The sequence below is a fragment of the Priapulus caudatus genome, unplaced genomic scaffold (assembly GCF_000485595.1).
Source record: "Priapulus caudatus unplaced genomic scaffold, Priapulus_caudatus-5.0.1 Scaffold968, whole genome shotgun sequence".
NCBI classification, from domain to species: domain Eukaryota; kingdom Metazoa; phylum Priapulida; class Priapulimorpha; order Priapulimorphida; family Priapulidae; genus Priapulus; species Priapulus caudatus.
The window spans coordinates 8614-27468 of record NW_014578029.1 but is presented as its reverse complement, the minus strand read 5'-3'; the positions used below and the strand labels follow the sequence as shown (position 1 = coordinate 27468).

The 18855-nt window shown below is 48.5% G+C and overlaps 2 long non-coding RNA genes across 2 annotated transcripts in view; both read left to right on the top strand.

Moving 5' to 3' along the window:
• LOC106814722 overlaps positions 1-7077 on the top strand; it is a 20846-nt gene extending 13769 nt beyond the window's left edge. The window contains exon 3 of the long non-coding RNA XR_001394645.1: positions 7068-7077. This is a non-coding gene — a long non-coding RNA (uncharacterized LOC106814722). The remainder of the gene's footprint in view (positions 1-7067) is intronic.
• Positions 7078-15236: 8159 nt separating this feature from the next.
• Positions 15237-17357, top strand: LOC106814719. The gene is made up of 3 exons (XR_001394644.1): positions 15237-15285; positions 15666-15785; positions 17313-17357. It is a non-coding gene; the product is annotated as an uncharacterized LOC106814719 (long non-coding RNA).
• The last annotated feature ends 1498 nt before the right edge of the window (positions 17358-18855 follow it).

The window sequence follows — 18855 nt, the reverse complement described above, 5'->3', positions numbered from 1 at the left end:
GAGGATAACCGTGTATGAATGTAGCGTTCCTAACATCGCACACGTGTAATATTAGGCGTTCCTAACACGCACGCGTGGGCATGTAGCGCTCATACACACAACGCGTGAGATATAGCGGCTGGGCTACATACGCACACTGTATGTAGGACTTCCTACACGCACGCGTGTATATGTAGCGTTTCTACACCACGCGTGTATAAGTAGCGTTCCTGATACCACAGCAGTGTATATATAGTGAGCGTTCCTAACACGAGTGTATAGGGACTCGCTAAACGCACAGACGTGCATGACATGATACAGCGCACAGCGTGTATATGTAGCGTTCGCATAACAGCGGAGAGCGCGTGAATAAGGCGCTGCTACAACGCACACAGTGTATGTAGCAATTCCTACACGCACGCGTGTAATATGTAGCGCTTTCCTACACGCACGAGCGTGTATTAGCCGCCTCCTACACACGACGACGGTGAATAATAGCGCTGCTACACGCAACAGTGTATGTAGCATTCCTACACGGACACGCGTGTATATGTAGCGTTTCTAGAGCACCAACGCGTGTAAATATGTAGCGTTCCTACACGCACACGTGTATATGTAGCGTTCCTACACGCACGCGTGTATGTAGCGCTCCTACACACACGCGTGAATATAGCGCTGCTACACGCACACGTGTATGTAGCATTCCTACACGCACGCGTGTATATGTAGCGTTCCTACCGCACGCGTGTATGTAGCATTCCATACACGCACGCGTGTATATGTAGCGTTCAATACACGCAACGCATGTATATTTAGGCGTTCCTATAACGCACGCGTAGTATGTAGCGTTCGGCTACACCTCACGCGTCGTATATGTGGTAGCGTTCCTACACGCACGCGTGTATGTAGCGTTCCTACACGCACGCGTGTATGTAACGCTCCTACACGCACGCGTGAATATAGCGCTGCTACACGCACGCGGTCACCGTCATGCACGTATCGTGATATCTATGTGTCGTAATAATAACTATGTCTATCTTTCTGTGAGTTGCGGTGAAATTGTATGTTGCAGAGGAGCGTCTGAACTGCATTTACGATACAAGGTTACTAACAATAGGCGAAAGAGAATAGAAATACATTGAAACTTCAGTAGTAAATACATTTCGTGTTTACCAGCATTTTACCATTGTTACCAGCGTTTTACCAGCGCATTTTACCAGCGTTTTACCAGCATTTTATTATCGTCACGTTCCAACTGCTTATGTATGCATTCATATGCTAACGTGGTAATAGCGGTGGACAGAGGCGACGGGTTACATAACAGTCGGAGAAAGTAGGGAGGTTATAAACCACGCACTTATACGCACTGTGTATTGTGTGCGGAATAAGTCGATACACAGAGCATTGCCAGACTAGGTTTAAGAGTGCGTTGGGACGGATCGGGTCCCAGTAGTGTCTGCTTACAGGAATATTATCAGGCGATATACAGCTAGCGCATACGATGATGCGGTAGCGAACGAGAGTGGGAAGCTAGACTCTCCGGATAGCTGGTTGTAAAATACATACGAATATATAGATATAACACGGATCGATAGCGCAGTTTAAATAATAAATTACTCAGCATCGCCACTTCCGCATTTTACTAAAGATCCGTATATCGCTTCCAACTTTTAAATTGAAAATACAATCGCAAACACATAAGTGCTTATGTAAGCATCCGGATATTGTTTTGCATTGTGTCGTGTCGTGTTGTGTTGTATTGTATTGTATTGTATTGTGCTGTATTGTATTGTATTGTGTTGTTTTTTTGTTTTGTATTGTGTTGGTAATGGCTGTCGTTTTCACTAGTGTGGTTGCTGGCCGCCATTGTACCTCATTCGGTAAACCTCGGGCGAATCCGCCTCCACTCGTTCGTTCCTTCGGCTGTATCACGTGGATTGATATGCGTCTGCGATTTCCAAGTAACTACGAAAGTACTATCTAATTTCCTCACTTTCTCCTAGACAGTTCCATTTTCTGACAGAATGGCCGCGAATCAGCGAGCACTTTAAATCATCACTTGCAATCTCGTCGGTATTTTGCGTTGGGTAGACATTTTTCAGCAGGGTATATAGCTTTGACACGATCAATGCGAGTAACTCCGGATGTTGCAGCTGGAATTTTACAGCGGCGGTTATAGGAGTGGGAAGATTATAGATTATATTTAGATTTATATAAGATCTATTAGAAGGAGAGTACTACGGAGGCGGCCATGCAAGGACAGGGCTGGGCAATTTCATGATCTAACAAAACATCAATTCTGTCTAACACAAAAACATCATTTTGTGAAACAAAACTCATTTGATCAATCCTGTACGCAACAAAACTCGATTTTGTAAAACACAAAACTTACATTCTGTCAATCGGTTCCAGCAAAACTCATTTTTGTGAACAGCAAAAACATCAATTCTGTCATCCGGTCCACAAAACTCAATATTTGTGAACACAAACCCAATTCTGTCAATCATGTTCACAAAACTCCAATTCCTGTCGAACCAGGTTTCCACAAAACTCAATTTTGTTTGCCCAAAATATGGCACACGCATGTAAGAACGGGCTAACCATTGTTTCTCTGACCAATGGTAGCCCTATCTACATTGCGTGTGCATATTTGGGCAACAAAATCGAATGAGACCTGTCCTGCATGGCGTAGCGGGGCGCCATGCAAGGACAGGGCTCATCGAATTTGTTGGCCGCAAAATGGCAACACGCATAGTAAGAAGGGCTACCATTGTCAGAAGAAACAATGTAGCCTTACTTACATGCGGGTGGCCATAAATTTGGGCAACAAAATTGAGGTTTGTGGAAACCGTTCGACAGAATGAGTTTTGTGTTTACAAAAATTGAGTTTGTGAACCGGTTCGCACAGAATTGAGTTTTGTGTACAAAATTGAGTTTGTGAACCAGGTTTGACAGAATATGAGTTTTGTGTTCACAAAATTGAGTTTTGTGGGACAGGATTGCAGAAATTAGAGTTTTGTGTCACAAAACTCATTTTGTCAAGTATAGATACAAAAATGCCTGTCAAGATTGCTGCATGCGCCCCGTAGGTACGGGGTAGGTTGATGTTAGATGGAGGTAGGGAATAAACCGATGAGAGATAAAAGTAGGAGATTGACCGCGGTTGGATAAAGGTACGGGAATAACCGAGGTTAGATGGAGGTAGGGGGCTAGGCGAGGTTAGATGAGAGGTAGGGATAAGGCGAAGGTTAGAATAGAAGTAGGGGATAAACCAAGGTTAGATGGAGGTAGGGGATAAGGTTTCACGAGTTAGATGAAAGGTAGGGGATAGGCCCGAGGTAGATGGAGGTAGAGGATAGCCGAGGTTAAGATGGAGGCTAGGGATAGGCCGAGGTTAGATGAGGTAGGAGGAATAGACCCGAGGTTTTAGATGGAAGTAAGGGATAGGCTGAGGTTTTAAGATAGAGGTGAGGGATAGGCCGAGGTTAGAATGGAGTAGGAATAGGTTCACTAGATGAAGTAGGGGAATGGCCGAGAGTTTAGATGGAGGATAGGGGAATAGGCCGAGTTAGATGGAGGGTAAGGGGATAGGCCGAGATTGAGAATGGAGGTAGGGGATAGGCGGCGAGGTTAATGGAGGGTAGGGGATAGACGCGAGGTTAGATGGAGTAGGGGATAAGGCCGAGGTTAGATGGAGGTAGAGATAGGCCGAGGTTAGATGGAGGTTAAGGGGATAGTCCGAGGTTAGATGCGAGGTAGGGGATAGCCGAGGTTAGAATGGAAGGTAGGCGGAATAGCCCGAGGTTAGATGGAGGTAGGGGATAGCCGAGGTTAGATAGAAGTAGGGGATAGGCCGAGGTTAGATGGAGGTAGGGGATAGGTTCACGTTAGATGAAGGTAGGGGATAGGCCGAGGTTAGATGGAGGTAGGGGATAGGCCGAGGTTAGATGGAGGTAGGGGATAGGCCGAGGTTGATGGAGGTAGGGGATAGGCCGAGGTTAGATTGCGACAGGTAGGAGATAGCCCGAGTTAGATGGGTAGGGATTAGGCCCGAGGTTAAGATGGAGGAGGAGGAATAGGCGAGGTTAGATGGAGGTAAGGGGATAGGTTCAACGTTAGAGTGGAGGTAGGGGATAGCCGAGGTTAGATGAGGTAGGGATAGGCCCGAGGTAGAATGGAGGTAGGGGATAGGCCCGAGTTAGTGAAAGAAAGGGGATAGGCCGAAGGTTAGATGGAGTAGGGATAGGCCGAAGTTAGATGGAAGGTAGGGATAAGGCGAGTTAGATGGAGAGTAGGGATAGGCCGAGTTAGATGGAGATAGGGGATGCCGAGATTAATGGAGGTAGGGGATAGAGCCGAGGTTAGAATGGAGGTAGGGAGAATAGGCCGAGTAGATGGAGGTAGGGGATAGGCCGAGGTTAGATGGAGGTAGGGGATAGGCCGAGGTTAGATGGAGGTAGGGGATAGGCCGAGGTTAGATGGAGGTAGGGGATAGGCCGAGGTTAGATGGAGGTAGGGGATAGGCGAAGGTTAGATGGAGGTAGGGGATAGGCCGAGGTTAGATGAGGTAGGGGATAGGCCGAGGTTAAAGATGAGTAGGGGTATAGGTTCACGTTAGATGGAGGTAGGGAATAGCCCCGAGAGGTTAGATGGAGGTAGAGGATAGGGCCGAGGTTGAGATGGAGTAGGGATAGCCGAGGTTAGATTGGAGTAGGGATAGGCCGAGGTTAGATTGGAGGTATGGAAGATAGGCCGAGGTTAAAGATTGGAGGTAGGGAAGGCCGAGGTTAGAATGAGGTAGGGGGAATAGGCCGAGGTTAGATGAAGGTAGAGATTAGGCGAGGTAGATGAGTAGGTGATAGGCCGAGGTAGATGGAGTAGGGGATAGGCCGAGGTAGATGGAGGTAGGAGGAGGCCGAGGTTAGATGGACATGGGTGGACGTGGTGCTGACTGTAGGGCTAGGGAAAGGGAATTAAGGTCGAAATAAGGAAACGTATAAAGTAGTGCTAGGCGTGGCGGGGTTGTTGGTAGCGTGGTGTAGGAAAGTAAGCCACGGACAGAAGGAGGCTGATGACGTAGGTTACATCGGTGTCGTCGGGCATGATAACACTAACCTCGACCTGGTCGTGTGGTTCTAGTTAGCGAGCAAGACGCAGTTTTGATGTGCGTAATGCTATAGCCGATCATATCGAAAGGCACAGATTCTCGCCGCCGCAGCTCTCCATAGTAACACTTCAGCTAGGTGGTGGAGAAGATCCAAGCGGGCGCCGCGCGCCATGATATATATATATATATGTGTGTTAGGTATGTGTGTGTGTGATGTGACGGTGTGGTGTGGTGTGTGGTGTGTGTGTGTGGTGTGTGTGTGTTGTGTGTGTGTGTGTGTGTGTTGTGTGTGTCGTGTGTCGTCACGCTTGCACTGGAGCAGACGGACGACCGCGAGCTTCGGCTGGAGGCAGACGACATGCCGACGTCCGCTCCGTCGCTGTAGCCCCCTCCCCCTTCACCTCAGCGCTGCCATCAGTTGCCGTCGTGTTTTACGTGCGCGAACGCGTAAACGGCGACCGCAGCAAACATCGACAGCCACCGGCCCGCTGTACTGCGTTGCGTGTTGACGACAGCCCGAAACCGCACCGCCGCATTCTGCTCACACAGTGCGGCGACAGTGAGAGAAGAGAGAGAGAGAGAGGAGGGGGAGAGAGAGAGTGTGTGTGAGAGAGAGGGAGAGGGAAGAGGCGATAGGGGAATGAGAGCCTAGGGAGAGAGGGGGAGAGAGGCAGAGAAAAGGAGAGAGATGTAGGAAGAGTAAGAGAGAGTGTGTAGTGAGAGAGAGCGAGGCGACGAAGGAGAGAGAGAGAGAGAGAGAGGAGAGAAGAGAGAGGAGAAGAGAAGAGACGACGAGAGGAGAGAGAGAGTGAGAGAAGATGTAGGACGGAGAGAGTAGAGAGGGGAAGAAGAGAGAAAGAGAGAGAAGGTAGAGAAAGGAGAGAGAGAGAGGTGTGTGTGGTGTGTGTGTGAGGAGAGAGCGAGGGAAGAGGAGAGAGGAAAGAAGAGAGAGAGGGGAGAAGAGAGTAGAGAGAGAGGTAGAGGAGAATACGAGTAGAGAGAGAGAAAGAGCGTAGAGAGAGGGAGGAGAGAAGAGAGAGAAGAGAGAGAGAGAGAGAGAGAGGAGAGAGAGAGTAGAGGAGAGAGACGAGTAGAGAGAGACAGAGAGAGACGAGAGAGAGAGAGAGAGAGGAGAGGAGTGTGTGAGAGAGGAGAGAGCAAGAGGGGGAGAAGGAGGGGGGAGAGAGAGAGGGAGAGGAAGGACGAGAGAGAGAGAGAAGAAGAGAGAGAGAGCAGAGAGAGAGAGCAGAGAGGAGACGTAGAGAGAGAGAGAGAGTAGAGCAGAGAGAGAGAGAGAGAGGCAGAGAGAGGAGAGAGGAGAGAGAGAGGAGGAGAGAGTAGAGAGAAGGAGAGCAGAGAGAGAGAGAGAAGAGAGAGAGAGAGTTAGAGGCAGAGAGAGAGAGAGAGAGAGTGTGTGTGTGTGAGAGAGAGTAGAGAGAGGGGGAGAGGGGAGAAGAGAGAGAGAGGGGAGAGAGAAAGAAGAGAGAGAGTGAGAGAGAGCAGATGAGAGAGAGTCGCGCCTGGCTGTGGGATAGGAGTGGCGGAGTTGGTGTTAGTGTAGGAGGTTGCTGCCTTGTGAGGATGCGGAAGTACGGGGGGATAGTGGGGGGGCGGGGTCGGATGTTTGTGTTGGTGTGATGGTGCGTTAGTGTAAGGACGTGGGTTTACACGAGGAGACGGGAATAAATAGGCATGGATACGGAAGCGCGCAACGAGGCGGCCTGGCCGGGCATGGGAGGGGGGGTGGGGGGGGAGGGGGGGAGGTGCTAACTATGGAGCATGGAAATGTGAATGAATGTAATTGAATGTGAATCGTGGATAATTAACCAGCAGATGTGATAGTGTGTGATGTGGGGGGGGGGGGGATGTGAATGCGGAGACTTGGGAATGCATGCTACTCGTTACTGCGGACTGGCGGTGAGATGACTACACGAGGAATCACAGAGTAGAGCACGCAGTTGCGTGGTAACAGCGGCGGAAGAGAACGCGAAGGCGAGCATACAGAGCATTCGCCAAGACGAAGGAAAACTGCCAATCGCAACCAGAAGATAGCCGTGGCGGGACGAGTAGATAATTATTTCCTGCACCATTTCCACTGCCAGACGATAGTGTCCACACCTAGGGATGTGAGCGAGTCGAATATCGAAAAACACAGACTTTATTTGTTATTAATTCAACATATATCCGAAGAGCGCGATAGTAATCAACAGCTAATAATTACGTGTGTATATTAGACTGTTAGATAGTTTTATTATAAGATTTGCCATATATGTTGCTACGTGACAGCTATATACTATGCTCGATGTTTGTGTATAAATCGATGCGGGTTTGCTGTGCGACGACCAGGGTGCATATAGTCACATCATGGTGGTGCGCAGAATATCATGACCATAGTTATGGCGTCTGATGAGATGCGAACAGGAGAGACTAATGAGGAATCTAGCATAAAGCCTGTGATCAAAAGAAGTGAGGCCTACTCATCGGCCCCGTAAAAGATAACGGATAACACAGATCAGATACACAGACAGGCGAAGAGCGTATATGCGTATGTCGTATGTGTCATAGATGCTAGCAGAACAGGCTGGACGTAGGCTGCTGTCGTGTTCGATCCACCATCCGTACCTCATCCACTCTCTCCGTGAAGTCAGGGCCGCAGGCTGAGCAAATTCCTAGGGGGCGGGCAAACTGGCTCAGCTGTGTAATGATGAGCGACGTCCATATTGTGGTAGGGGAGGGTCTGAGACAAGGCTTTCACGGATAACTGACTAAAAAATCACTTAGGGTTATTTACGGATATTAGCTAAGCTTATTTTTTAGTTTTGTTCCAAAATCTAGGGGGGCAACTGCCCCTTGCCCCACCTAGGCTATACGGCCCTGGAAGCCCACCCTCTCTCTACGTGTTTACGGTACCTTGACGAACTCGACGAATGCATAACGCGCGCACTCACACAGACACGCGCACTCACGCAAGCATGCATGCACGCAACACGCACGCACGTACGAAGACCCAGCACCGTAAAATAAACTATACTCACATCTGATGAGTTACCGAATAACTGACAGATATTTACCAGTGAGTTTATCACAACGCATTAGTGCGCCGTTACGCAATCATGAGTGCTAGTAATTCGTGTCTAATGGCGTGCTCGCAATTCCTCTCGTTTCCCACCAACAGAGGGCGCAACATGCCGGACAACGATCACGAGGAGCTGTCTACTAACTACACTGACGACGTCTTCTCGTGGCACGCGCGTAACGCGACGGGCGACGGCATGTCGGCAGTCTGGATCGTCTGGTTATGGACGATCTACGTGTCGCTGCTGGTGACGGGTGTCGTGCTGAACGCGATGGTGTGTGCTGTGATCGTGCGCAATCGCCGCCTGCACACCGTCATTAACTACTTCATATTTAGTCTCACGGTATGTACTGCCAGGGAGTCCATAATAGGGTCTATAACATAGAGCCTATTATAGACTGCCTAGTACTGTGAATGCATTGGATCCCGAGTGAAAATTGTCGAGAAAATGCTGGAAATGCCTTGAATCTCGGTGGCAAATGGTAATGATTTTATCTGAGGTTAGCAGTGACCATATCGAGTGTGTTTTTTTAATAAAAAAGTAGGGTGTTCTACGTCATACGACTCGGGATACGGATGGAAACATCATTAACCTAATTTGATCTAATTTCCATCAATCAGAGCACGTCTCGTTACATCAGGCAGTGCTGTTAGATATAGGCAGTGCTCTTTCTAGTCAATAGGTGGCGCAGTGTGCCAGGTTGTAAGTACTATTCGGAACGATTTTTGCACCAGGGAGAAATACACATTTTACATACCAGGGTATTTGCTTATTTAGCATATTTCATGTAATATTTTCAATAATCCTGAATAGCCGAGCACGTAGAGCAAGTGCGTTACGTCTGAAAGGTCGTTGGTTCGAATCCCATCTGTTTAGTTATTATTTTTATTTTATTTTTCTGGTTAGGGTTAGGTTAGGGTTAGGGTTAGGGTTAGGGTTTACAATGCGTATACATGTGTACACATGTGTATTATGGACCCGTGCGATCCCGAAGTTGCGCCCTACTACCGTTCGGCTATTTCCGGAAAAATGTGTATTTCTCCCCGGTACACGATTCGAGGGGAACGCCATACCTTTAAGAATACAACAACATCCACCAACTCTGCAGCCACTTATGAAGGTCACCTAGAGGTCATATCCGGTCAATTAGATGTCACTAAAATCTTATATCACTTATTTCTGTATTTTTATCAGAACAAAAACATTTTTTTTTTAGTTTTATGAGCTGGATTCAGCTATCGGCGAATGTAATGAATGGCAACTCAGCTACCGTCCGTAAATCACAATTAGTCATACATAACAGTGGCGTCTGCGCTTTCCATAAGCTAGTAGGCTTTCATCGCCTCATGCTAAAATGTATTATGAACGCTAATAAATTAACGTTGACTGATCATCGATAATCGATCATCGATTAATGATATTATTCATAATTATGGCCTTTATAAAAAATGTTTAATAGGATTTGCGTTGGGCTTGACAACGAAAGATTTACAATCACGAGAATTTGATTGGGCATGCGTATTTCATAAGCTAGGAGGCCTTTCAACCCATTAATAACCTTGAGTAATAACCTTGAGTAAGCTCAAACGAGCGAAGGTACGGACACAGGTGGATATGACAAGCGTGTAGTACGTAGTCCATTTTAACGTTTCCACGTGTAGATCAACCTTTACACGTTTATCAACCAAGTACTGGTGGTTTTGGGGCAAGTTATGTACCTGTAGCCAACCGCGCCATTGATAAATAACTCAACCATAGTCAAAGACCGAATAGAATTGCGTACGGTCTCTGGCACATCCATAACCATTATAAACCAAAAAAGGTTAGAAACACGGATCTGGATTACTGTAGTAATATCGGGAAATAAAACACGAACTGTTTTTATTAATATCTATGTTAATCACCGCTGCTATTCTTTTTTTGCAGACGACAAATTTCCTCATAGTTACGCTCACGCTTTTCTACCTGATTACTGTGAAGTGTATTCCGACATTCTACAATGATAGAAGCTGTAAGGTGGTTGGATACGTCTTTAGAGTGCTACTCTATCTGGCCAACATAAAGCTAATACCTATCTCTCTAGAGCGGTAAGATATCAGTCCGACCATTGGTCGGTGCATGCTGCCATCTTTTCTTCACGCTTGCCGTTATTTCGTCTCCTTCTCGTCTCTATTTCTCTCTTGCACTTGAATCGTTCTCTCTCTCTCTCTCTCCTCACCCGCTTTCGTTCATTTCTCCTCCTCTATCATTGCATCTTCCTCATATAGCTACGCAGTATAAAACAATAGATGTGTGCGTGCGTGCGTGCGTGTGCGCTGCGTGCGTGCGTGCGTGTGCGCGTGCGTGTGCGCGTGCTTGTGTGCGTGCATGCGTGGATATATAAATAAATAAATAAATAAATATATATATATATATACATATAATTATATACATATATGGAGCTACTACTTCCATGTGTCGTACATGCGCAGGTACATGGCCGTCGTCTATCCTCTCAAGTCGCTCAAGTACCGTACGAAGCGCCACGCGATGTACATCATCGTTGCCACGAACGTCACCCCGCTGCTCGTCGCCGCTCCGTTCGCGCTCTACAGCCGCTCCGTCAGCGTCGACTTCGATCTCGCAGCCGACGAGCCGGTCGTCTGCCGGGCCGACTTCTCCTGGAAGCTGCCGCACGACATCGTCGTCTACGTCGTCATGTTCGCTCTGCCGATGATCGTCAAGACGTGGACGGGAGTTCGTATTATCTGCACGCTGCGCGGGCGGGTCGTGCAGCCGCACGCGCGCGCACCGCCGACGACGACGACGATGACGACGTCGCAGCGACGCGCCTCGCTCGCCGCCGCCCGCTCGGTGTCGGTGCGCGCCCAGCAGGTGGCGCATCGGATGCTGTCGGTTGGTCGGAGCGCGAGGGGAAGCGACGAGTGCGTCGTTGAAGTGGTCGGCAACGGACGAGCGGCGACGTCGTTGCGTCCGCCGGGAAAGATGGCTGCCGGTCGGCGGGGCGGTAGGGGGAAGCAGCTGGGCGCCGGGAGCGCCGACGGTGCTGCTCCGGACGTGACGTCGATGCAGGCTGAGTCGTCGTCGTCGGCTGAGACGTCGGCACGCGTGCAGTGGCGACCGCTGGTCGGTAGCAGGCCGCAGCGTGCGCGCGCAGCAGGGAAACCAGCCGACGCACCCGTGCTTCTGTCGGCGTCGAACTGCTTGACGCGGACAGAGCTGGTGGCGCCATCTGCTACCTGTAAGAGAAGAACGCCGCTGGTCGGCGCCACCGTCGTCGACGTGCACAGCTTCGAGCTCACGGATCTTCGGCCGACGGTGAAAATCGCCGCGCCGCTGCGGCGCAGTTGCAGCTGCAACGTGCTGCCATCTATCGGCGGCGCACCGTGCGCCGTCTTGTACGGATCGCTGCGCGACGAGCAGCGCCCTCGCGCGGTGACGAAGTGCAGCAGCCTGCAGAAGATCGCCGAGGGCCTGTCGGCAACGTGCGGCAGCCTGCGTCGCGCTTTTGGCTGCCAAGGGGCGCCACCGCTCGAGTCGCTGAGCGCCGCGCAGCAGCAGGCGAAGAACCGTCTCGTCGGCGTCATGCTCGCCGTGCACGTGCTCACGTCGCTGCCGTACGTCATCCAGCACATACTGCTCGTCGTCGCCGCCGACGACGGTTCCGACGACGGCGTCTTTGTGTCGGCCGTTGTCGCGCTCGTCATTAAGCTGCAGGCGGTGCTCGACCCCGTCATCGTCATAGCAACGAGCATGAGCATCAAGACGGCGCTCGCGAGCTGTTGCGGCTGCGTGCGGCGGCCGGCGGGCAGGCTGTCACGTGAGGACGGCTTCACGGGCTCGCTGATCCAGTGACGTCACCGCGGCGGCGGCGGCGGCCGGCGGGCAGGCTGTCACGTGAGGACGGCTTCACGGGCTCGCTGATTCAGTGACGTCACCGCCGCGTCAGGCTAGCGACATCTATGGCTATAGCGGGAGCGGGAGACACAGAGTGATGTCGCGTGATGTCACAGGAGGTAGTGTGGTGTCACAGGAGGTAGTGCGGTGTCACAGGAGGTAGCGCGGTGTCACAGGAGGTAGCGTGGTGTCACAGGAGGTAGCGTGGTGTCACAGGAGGTAGCGTGGTGTCACAGGAGGTAGCGTGGTGTCACGGTGGGTAGCATGGTATCACGGTGGGTAGCGTGGTGTCACGGTGGGTAGAAAAGTACCGCAGGGGGAAAAGCTAATGTCACATTACTTTAGGACATACCAAAAGCATCCACTATTGAAAAAAGTCATTATACCACACTGGCCGTGTTCCTCCGTGTATAGATAGGTATCCAGGTGGAACGCACTGCTTTTAGTAAACCATGCTTTGTATATAAATAATATTTTTAATAATCAAAGTTTTTTTCTGAAGTGTTTATATATAAGTTTTTATGTGTTGCGTGTGTGTGCGCGCATGTGTGTAGTTAGCTCTTTTTTTACTATTCGTCATGAAAGAACTGATACAGGATGTATGGTCGTGATTATCTGGGAAAAAATGTTCTTCAAAGATAGTTTGTATCGTTCGAAGTTTTTATTTTTGAACTGAAAAAAATAACTAAACCGGGCTCGTGGGTACACGTAAACAAGGTTCGTGTTCAAAGTGTAATTATAAGATATCTAGATACTGCTGGCTTAGCAGCAGTGCGGCGTATAAGATTTGCAATAATCATTCAATATTCGAAATATTGTGAGCTAAAGCATAACGTGTACTGCCGGCATAGACGTTAGGAACATTTCTAATGCGTCTGACTGATAATGCAACATTCACGTCTGTTGCTCATGCGCACCGTATAATCAAGAGCTAATAACAGGGTATTAATAAAAACACAGTGGCTACGCGTCCGGTTACCGGACGCCCAGCTCCCAGGCTACGCGTCCGGTCATCCATTTCACACGAGATTATCAGGTTAGTAACAAATTGTTGCGTGGAAACGCGTGCGTTGCATTGTTTGTGGTAGATTTTGTAGAGACTTCTACTAATTATTAAACTGCTTCACAACAAAAACCGTACCGGTGCATAGCGTGTATGTCATGGCAGTGCCCCAAATCTACGTCACGATTAGGCCACGCCCCCTTTCAAATCGTTGATTTTACTGGATTTACTATTGTTTCAAAAGTTACGAAAACACGGTTTTTTTATAAAATACTTAAACGTAAGTAATAATATTGTAAAAAGTTGTTGTTTAGGGTTTTTTACTGAAAAGAAATATAGTTGGGTTCACATAAGAAATGGATGACGCGAGCCGTGTAGGCGCTGGGAGCTGGGCGTGCCGGCTAACTGGACGCAACAGCCACGCCTATTAAAATAAAAATAAAAGAATAATACATAATAATAATAATAATAAGGTATTATTAGCTCTGATATCACGTGCTTATTATCAATTCTTATCTATAATCAGCCTGCGACAGAGACACCGACGTATATAAACTTATGTATCATCATACACGATTCTTCATGAACGCGCCTATCGGACAAAAATGATATTAAGCCTCTAGAGGCTTAGACTGGTTCCTGTTATCATTCTTTAACCCGATTTTGGATTGTTGGGGGTATATCTATCTACCGGCAGCATATCGTGCAGTCAGTTGAGACCTCCATTCGTATGCCTCGGCCGCCCTGTTGACCTCCCCGCCTTTTGAATTTCTGCTTCTCGGTCCAGGTTTCCGGTTTTCTCTCCCTTTTAACAGAGTCAATACATTGTTATGGTCGACATTGTCTCTCAGTGCCACTGCAGCACAGCGCAAGTCGGCGCGCCGAGTGTCGAGCGAAGATAAGGAAGCGGTAGCGAAGGGAGCAAACGGTAGCATTGCTCACGTCGTGACTAGTTTATTCGAAACCTGGTTGCTTTAACACTCCCCTCGCCCTTAACGAGCACGGCGAGGAAGCAGGACTCCTATATAGCTATCCACTCCGCTTCGCTTTCCATCCGGACAACGTCATAACATTAGAAGTATACGAAACTATGAGAGAATGTTAAGAACAAAAGCTAGAAGTAAAAGAAAACACGCAATATATAGACCGGATGAGATATATAAACTAAACGTACAATAACCGAAAAAAGAAGAGAGCAAGGCAATATATAGATGATAAAAAATGAACACCACGGGTACTTCTAAATCATTTTACATCATCGATATTCGATCACCAATCATCGATCATCATCGATGTCGAAGATACATCTTCGGTTGTTGGGAAGCATGCCATGTCATTCAAGCTCAGTGTTCGTCATCGGTTGATCCCCCCAGCAGCGCACTAGCGTGATTTTTATTTCGCCGACTGCAGATCGTGGGGCTTAATCTTTGGCGACTAAATTGGCATACAAGGCGCCGGATTGGCTCGCTAGCGCGGTGGAGGAGGAGGAGAAGAAGGCGATATCTTGAAAATTTAAGCGCTTATAGCTTGTCGTCACACGTAATACACGGCCTAAGCTGGAGCCGTAGTTACTTCCGTTGGTGCTAAGTTCTGGTAAATATGGCGTTCAGCGACGAGTTCACACCCGAGATTCGAGGCTTAGCCTAGCACAGGATTAATATAGACTGGTACCTCGGTCGAACAGTTCAGCACGCTACATCTAACGTCAGTTGGGCAGGGCGGAACGGTAGGCGCAGTCTAGGTGAAGGCGAATACGCGGCCATGGCGTGGTGCCCGAATAAATAGCCGCGGCTTAGATGGGCGGGCGATGTGATTCCGCGCTTAGCCAGCGGAGCATTTCGCGCTTAAGGCAAGGACCGTGGCATTAGCAGCGCGCGTATATTTTAGCTGTGGTGAACGCAACCTTTTCTCGCTTCGTGTGAACGCAGCTTAATATATCAGGGTTTTACGGCTGACTGTCGCCCAGTGGGCCTGTGACTGACTGCCCCCCCCGCAACCCCGCCAGTCTCTGGCCCGGGAACCGGAGCTGTAAAAGCAGAGAGCGATGACTCCTGTTCTATTCTGGCTCTGATTGCGCGGTGTGTGTTTCGATGAAGGGCGATGCTGATACACCGTATGAAACGAAGAAAAGCTGCGGTTGTCTGCTGCTGACGCTGTCGGCTGGCTGATTAGTGGGAGGCATACGCCATCGTACCAGCTCTCTTATAAAGCTCCTCATTCAGGTAAGAGTAGTCCTGGGCCTAGCCGATGCCCCGCGGTATTCTTTTTATAGGTGTTAATTGGATATAAGTGATCATTAGTAATAATGCTTATCAGCACGGGCACCGTAATAGCGGCATCCTTATGTAGAATATTAGTGTAGGTATGACATCTAGTAGCATATTAGAATGTTTAGATGCTTGGTAAGTCTCCCCTTTTCTACGCTCGCCTGTGATTATATTAGAACACTTTTCTGACGTTTCAAGTGATTCTGTTCTCCACTCTCGCGATTTTTTTGCACCTTCACCGATTCAACTGCGAACAATAATACCAGAACCGTGATACAGTGGTGTTATAGCTCTGCTAACTGCTACTTTCAATTTGATCTGCATGCACGACATAGGATATGTACGGAAGGCAATGTTCGGAGACGATAGACAATCAGAGCCATATACCACGCAAGATGGCGCTGCTGCTGCTGCTGCTGTAAGGCACTCAGCACACACTCTCGTCATTATCTGCGGTACGGATCAAATTCAATTTACACATGTCAATTGTAGGCAGACATCGTTCACCTAACCTACCGCGACACAAAATTCGAGAAGCATTTGTGTCGACTTATTCACGCCGTACTTTCCTAGTATTCTTAAACCATTCAAATTCTTACAAATCTTTAGTATCATCATCATCATGGACTTGAGTTTGTTTACATCGCGAGTGTTCAGAAATTTCACCGATTTTACTGCATATAGCTATCAAACGCAGCTTTTTATAATATCTGGTGTATGCACATTTGCCAACTGTCGGAAGTGTACGTAGTATGGACAAGTACTTTTATTCACTAGACAATGTAGCCAAAGCACGCTATCTCGAGAAAATTGCGTGCATTGGGAATCGACACCCGTACGAGAATGGAGCGAAGACCACAATTTGTGCCCATCACGTACTTATTAGGATCTCGTGAATTGACTACCTAACATTCTAGCCGAGTCCATTTTATACTCTCAAGAACTTTCAGAACCACAAAAGCTTGAATGCCTACGATCGACTGTTCTGTTGTTGGGTTAGTGGTGTATCAGTCTACATGTATAATGTAAACAGAGAGACCCATCTACGTTATCCGAGCACGTGTTATGCACTCCCAGTCTCTGATTATATCATCTCTCCATCCGTGCATGAATCACGATGAGAGAATATGGGACAGGCATATCATGTCAGCACACTGTAATTGTAAAGCCGGGTTTGGTGAATTCTGTTCACATGTTGCTTCGGTGCTATTTTATGTAGAGTATGCTGCACGTGCAAGAGAAATCACCACCCCCATTCAAACAGCTGCCTACTGGATGCCGGCGATATATGTATATAAGTGTAAATGTTAAGCAGCGTGCGCCGTGCGTGCGGTGTACCTGTGTGTTGCAGAGGAGCATTTAGCCGGCATTTACAGGTAATTATCGGCAATACTAGGCGAAAGAGAGTAGAGAAACATTAAGACATTGGTAGAAAATACATTTCGTGTTTATTCAGCATTGTTTTTTTATTAAAAATGCTTCAAGCGTCTGTGGTCCGCCTTGTCTCTCGTCACTTTACCTTGTGTTGTGATTACGCTAAGCAGCCTAAAAAAGCTGTGTGGTACTTTCTGATACCGATTGCTGCAGTTGACAACACCGCAGGAGAGCGGCGTTGTGGTGGATTCGCTTAATAGGCGAATAAAATAAGCAGAGAACAGTGCGTTGCTCAATGTACTTGTACCATGCCTGAACTGGTTTCTGGAACCGTCATGGCCGGCGGCGTTGCATTGTGGGTAATTTGAAAATTCGCGAAGCCCTTTATAGCTTTTAGTGTGCTCACAAATCTGAGAGAACCAGAGAGGGAGTGTGTATGTGTCTCAGAGAGAGGTATGCGCGCGCGCGCGCGTGTGTGGGTGTGTGTGTGTGAGAGAGAGAGAGAGAGAGAGAGAGAGAGAGAGAATTATCGACATCATTCATCATGCCTCCAAGCCATAGAGAAGTCGGTAAGACTGACATCGTTTCCTTCTTAACAAGCCCCCCAGAAAATCCAGCGAAGGCGATGGCGTCGCTGACCGGTGAGATCTTCATCACCGCATCCGCGAGGTCGTTCTACTTCTATGAGCCGCTTATTTCTATGAACGAATGGCAGCGCCCGCCCGGCCGCGCGGTCCTGGTTACCATGGCACGTCCGACATCAATAAGGCGCGCAAAGGATAACGGTGCCCATCGTGAAGAAGGTCCAACGATCTTCATCGCCCAAAGTACACACCTGTAATTAACCAGCGCAGGTGGTGACGATGTCGCGACACCTCACAAGAAGCGGTTGCGGATCGTTTGTGAGAACGAGCAAGGCGATCGCCCAAGGAGTTGGGCTGTGGATAACTCCACATCGAATGAAGCATTAGGCTGAGGCTAGTAGTATAATAGCCGACGTCACAGTAGCAAGAAGATCCGGTATTTTAGCGTTCACGGAAACGAGGCCAAAATGCGCGGTCCAACGAATACGGTATCTAAACAGGATGCCACGATTTGAGTGCTAATCCGCTTCCGCAGAACACCCAAATAATTGTGCCGTGCTTTGAGAATGCTCGGATCTCTTTGACCGCGACATTTCTTGCCTCGCGTGTGCAACCGCTAAATACCGGATTTCTAAGGCGCGTACTTTATAGACTGCTCCGCGCTCGACAGTTCACTGTAACGCGAGTGGAACCATGGTCGAGCGGCTGGACCAGATCCATACGCACGTATTATTATGGGACACGCTATGTGCCGCATGCTGCATTGTCGCTATTCGTATTGTTCGGCTGCTTGTTTAAAGGGCAGCTCGCGCTCGCAAACTTACCGTGTTTCTGGGCCACAAATCAGTCGTGTGAATCGCTCGTCCGCGTATTGTCTCAGATACGGTATTTTGGCAATACCGATATTTCATAAATATGCGAGGTCTCGTGTGAACGAGGCTCATGTCATTCTAACATATTAAGCTGAGGTACTTCCTTTTCTTGTTATACCTCATACCTACTTATGCATATATATTATTATATATAATATACTATATATATATTATATATATATACTATATATATTATCTGTGTGGTGTGCTGTTGTGTGTGTGTGTGTGTGTGTTGTGTTGTGCGTGGTGTGTGTGTGTGTGTATGTGTGCGTGGTGTGGTGCGTGTTCTCTCTTCTGTGTGTGTATGATGTGTGTGTGTGGTGTTTGTGTGTGCTGTGTAGTGTGGTATTATGTATGTGTGTGTGTGGTGTGTGCTGTCGCGCGTGTGTGTGTGTGTATGTTGTGCTGTGTGTGTGCGTGTGTGTGTGTGTATATATTGTGTGTGTGTGTGTGTGTGTGTTGCTGTGTGTGTCGTGTATGCGTGTGCGTTGTGCGTGTGCGTGTGCCGTGTGCGTGTGCGTGTGGCGTGGCGTGTGCGTCGGCGAGTGTGCGTGTGCGTGTGCGTGTGCGTGGTGCGTGTGCAGTGTGTGTCGTGTGTGTGGGTGTGTGTGTGTGTGCTTAGTGTGTATGTGTGTGTGTGTGTGTGTGTGTGTGTGTGTGCCATACATCGTATATATCCATATTCTATAATCTAT